General features: G+C 39.6%; 1 long non-coding RNA gene across 1 annotated transcript; it reads left to right on the forward strand.

The window, feature by feature from the left end:
• The first annotated feature begins 205 nt into the window (after nucleotides 1-205).
• On the forward strand, nucleotides 206-1,906 carry LOC140804812 (uncharacterized). Its single transcript, XR_012112206.1, has 3 exons — nucleotides 206-493; nucleotides 583-606; nucleotides 840-1,906. It is a non-coding gene; the product is annotated as an uncharacterized lncRNA (long non-coding RNA).
• Nucleotides 1,907-4,966: the final 3,060 nt, after the last annotated feature.

The raw sequence follows: 4,966 nt of genomic DNA on the forward strand, positions 1-4,966 counted from the left end.
TTCTCTGTGTACTATCAGTGGTAAATGTTTATAGACCACTTTTGTATAAATTTTGTGTATGTTAGATTTCGAGGACGAAATCTTTTATTTAGTAGGGGAGAATGTGAGAGCCCAGTCCAACCGGAAACCTCAAAGCCCAGCCCAAATGTCATTAAGTAAGTTAAAAAAAAAAAGATAAACGTAAAAATTTATTTCTCTCTCCCCGATTTCCTCCATCACCGAAAGCTTCATCGTCCTTTCTTTCTTTTCGATTTCTAAGCTTTGACCGTCGATTGTGGCCGCTCCGATAGTCCAAAAAATAAAGTAAATACATATTCGGAATCCTCTCGACGAGAGCTATCCATTGATACCAAAATTTCACAGAAAACTCGCGACTCTCGGAAACCCGTCGGAGACCGTCGCCTGTTTTTCGCCGGAAAAGTTGGAAGGAAGCTTGGGTTAGGTTGTGTAAAGCTTAAATTCGAAGCTTTAAGCATTTTTCGAAATTTCAGAGGTATAATTATGAATTTAGGGTTTCGAATTTTGGGGATTTTAAGTCAATTGAGTTCCAATAATTAATATATGTTGTATTATTGATTGTAGGTGATATATCGGAGCTCATTGGAGGTATTAACGAAATTTCAGAATTTAATTGGGCATAATTTCGAAAATTCAAGTATTTTAGATTGGGTTTTCGAATTTTAGTGTTCAACAATTAAATGTTTAGACGCTATAGAATTGACATATATTAATTTTAGAAATTTTAAAGCCTAAATTAAGAATTTTTGGAATTTTAGGCTAAATTAGTGAATATTGGAAAAATAAATGGGACTTGATATGAAATGTATTATTTGCCACAGGATTGGATTCTGCGAGAAATCCTTAAGATATTTTGTGGTAAATTAAAGTCTGTTGAGGTACGTATGAACCGTTTTATTATGACGTCTATAGTGATGTGAAATGACGTTAAGTACTTTGTAATAAGTTGTGACGTGCTTTATGTGCTTCTGTGAATACTTGATTGCATTCATGGATTTATTTGAGTTGATGCATAGCATTTCGAGCCTTGACTCCGTTGATTGCTAGCATTACTGATCTGTTGCGATGTTGCGTCATCTATGGAGTGAGTGATAGGATTAGATCACTCCTGACATCTCATCGATGGAATGGGTGATAGGACTAGCACTCCTGATGACTTGCATGAGGGCTGAGCGGGTCGCACCCGTACCCTCGATGCTACGTGCATGGATAGCGGCGGCATGCTATTACGTTGCTGCATTCCTGGCACGGGTGGCCACTGTTCTTGTTGCTGATGCGTTTCATTTGGACTCCGCTTTGGTATCCATTATTTTGTTGTTACCTTTCACGCATTGCATTACATTGCATCGCATCGCATTGTACTTGATTTTATTTCATGTCAGTTATATTTGACGTAATATTACTGGTTCGTCGTACTGGGGCCCGACCCCTCGTTTCTTTTATGCTGTGGTTGTTTTTGATGCCATAGCAGGTTATCCAGGAGGATTTGACGCGTCTGGTGGAGCGTCAGGTAGTGGTGCCCAGTCGTCGAGTCGTGGTTGAGAGTTTCCCAGATATATATATATACACTATATTATGGAGTCATACATTTACCGGGGAGATGCCCCGTGTAGCTGTACTGTTGTTTTACGATGTTTTGAATTGATAGTGGTGTGATCGAGCCTTGCCGGCTCTGCATGTGTTTAGTCCCGGCCAGTGCGGCTATAGGTTTGTGAATTGCGATTATGACTTTATTTCGAGTATATAAATATTGTTTGTGATGTTTTGATTTTTTTTGGGATGTCCTATTTACGAATAGGTCATGCCGAAATTTCTGTAGGCCCAAAATGGAAAAAATTTTAATCGCTTTCGCTGTTTACGTTAATAAATCCTGGTTGTTTGGTCATTAAACGTTAATCAAGAGCACGGGCCCCCACATGATATGTTATAAATAATGAGTATGTGCGTTATTATTATGATAATAACAAAGTTGCATGAATCCGGCAAACATACGATCAAACATGGCGAGATTTTAAATAAAATTAATGATGAGACCTTTCAAAATTAAAAACCCTCATTTGGAATAAGATTCAAAATTAATATCAAGCCCGAAAAGGGGAATTATAAATTTGTTTATAATTTCCATGTCTTCCATCGACAATAGATGCATGATGAACGCTACTCGTACTCGGGGCTCGGCTCATATTATTGGGGGGGCCCTGGGTGCCGGAAAGCTGTGACATCCATTGACATGGTGATGTGAACAACGTGGAACTCCCATGATTTCGGCTCATACTATTGGGGGAACTCATGACGACCGTCCATCAAGGTTCAATATCGATGGGTAAGGCTTGACACGTGAAGATGAACGACGTCATATTATTGGGTCCTAATTAAACGTGAGACAAAAGTTTACGTAGAGGGTTGCATTGTGATGCAATTGGAAACTATCTTTTAGGAATTGTGATTAGCTGATATTATTCGGGATCATAATTCGCTAATTGGACCTTACGTATATACTGAGGAAATGAGTTTCCCGTTTTCACTAGAGGGTAGTGAAAGATGTCAAAACAGTGGGAGCAAATATTTATGAAGTAAAAGTCCAAATTTCATATCTTACTAAATATTTTAAAATAGTCATCAACATTTATCAGTTTTTACTTTTCAGTACAAATTGACAATGTCTTCGATTCGCAATCCGATATCCGTAATATTCGACAAACACATATTAACTGAACCTAATTACCCTACTTGGCTAAGAAACCTAAAAATCATCTTGAATTCGGAAAGGGTAGCATATACACTGGCTGAGTCGCCCCCTGTTGAGGCTCCGACTGACTGCACTCCTGAGGAATTACAGGCTTACAAGGAATGGTGTGACCATGACTTGATAGCCAGGTGTTATATGCTGAATTCTATGAATGATGAGCTGTAGAGGCGTTTTGAGGATGCAAAGAGTGCTGCTAACATTCATTTGCATCTCAAGGAGCTCTTTGGTGAGCAAACACGGCCTCTTAGGCATGCTACCGTCAACGAGCTGATCACTTTGCGTATGCGAGATGGGGCCTCCGTCCATGAGCATGGCCTGAAGTTGATTGGGCTCGTGGACAAGCTCGTTGGCATGGATCTGATCTTGCCTTTGGAGTTGACCACCGACATGTTGCTGTTATCATTGCCTAGCTCATTTGATCCTTTTGTGGTTAACTTCAACATGAACAAGATGGAGCCGACCCTTGAGGAGTTGGTGAATATGCTTGTTACGTTTGAATCAACCATCAAGAAAGAGAAGTTGGTTCTTTATGTGGGTTCTTCATCTGGTATGAAGGTTGATCCACATGGGAATGGAAAGAAGCATTCTTTCCAACGTCCCAATAAGAACTTGCCCTTGATGCGGCAATCTCTGAATCCCGTTGAGGCAGCCAGACCAGTTAAGGCTGACAAGACTTATGATGTATGTCATCACTGCAAGAAGCCTGGACATTGGAGGCGTAACTGCAGGGAATATCTTGCCCAGAAGAGTTCTGGAAACGATATGTTCTAAATTGAAGTAAACATTTCAATTAACTCTACTTCTTAGGTATTAGATACCGGTTATGGTTCACATCTCTGTAATGATTTACAGGTGATGGGAAGAAGTACGAAGTTTAAGAAAGGTGTGACCTTCTAAAGGATGGGCAATGGAGCAAGAGTTGCTTCAAAAGCTATTGGAGATGTTTACTTGCTTATGAACAGTGATTTTAAGTTAATTTTAAGAGATGTTTTGTTTGTACCGGATTTGGTGAAAAATATAATTTCCATTTCTATGTTGATAAAGATGGATATTCTTGTTTATTTAGCAAAGGTGTTTGCAACATTTACAAGAATGAATGTTTGATTGGTACTAGAGAACTTGAAAACGATCTCTGTAATTTAAAATTGAAAGATATTCCACTAAATGTCCATTTAAAGGCAGACACCATATGAGATATGGATGGGTAAGCCTCCCAAATATTCTTGTCTTAGAATATGGGGGTGCCCTGCTTATGTAAAGCAGGTAGTGGGAGATAAATTGGATTTTCGATCCATTTTATGTTACTTTGTGGGATATCCAAGGAATTACGTTGGATACTACTTCTATCATCCCCAAGAAACAAAGGTGTTTGTTTCTAGGAATACAACCTTTTTAGAAAAGGAATTTATATTAGATAGAAAAGGCAAGATGATAGAACTCGAAGAGGTTCGAGAGACACCCACAATTGAAGAACCCACACCCGAAGAGCCAAGAGAGGAGATACAAGCTCCTAGAAGATCCGAGAAAGTCTCGAGACCACCTATGAGGTATGTTCTGCTTCTTGAAGAGGGCCATGATGAGCCTAACCTTGAATGTGATCCAAGGACCTTCAAGGAAGCGTTATCTGATGTCGATTCATCCAAATGGATTGAAGCTATGGAATCTGAAATGAATTCCATGCATTCGAACCAAGTGTGGAATCTCGTGGATCCACCTGAGGGAATTGTTCCCATAGGGTGTAAATGGATTTACAAGAGGAAATTTGGGGCGGATGGGAAGGTATTGACCTTCAAGGCGCGATTAGTGGCAAAAGGATATACTCAAAGACAAGGAGTTGACTTTGAGGAAAGCTTTTCTTCAGTTGCAATGTTCAAGTACATAAGGATATTGCTAGCCATAGTTGCATGGTATGACTATGAGATATGGCAGAAGGATGTTAAGACAGCCTTTCTTAATGGGGATATTAAGGAAGAGATTTACATGTCTCAACCCGAAGGGTTTACATCTATCGGAAGTGAGCATATGGTATGCAAACTTCAAAGATCTATTTATGGTCTAAAACAGGCATCTTGGAGTTGGAACCTCAGATTCGACAGTACAATCAAAAAGTTTGGTTTTGATAAGAATCCTGAGGAACCCTGTGTGTATAAGAAGGTCAGTTGGAGTGTTGTGAGCTCAGCGCTCGATTTCGAGACTAGT

Source organism: Primulina eburnea, chromosome 11 (genome assembly GCF_022965805.1).
Source record: "Primulina eburnea isolate SZY01 chromosome 11, ASM2296580v1, whole genome shotgun sequence".
Classification (NCBI taxonomy): Eukaryota; Viridiplantae; Streptophyta; class Magnoliopsida; order Lamiales; family Gesneriaceae; genus Primulina; species Primulina eburnea.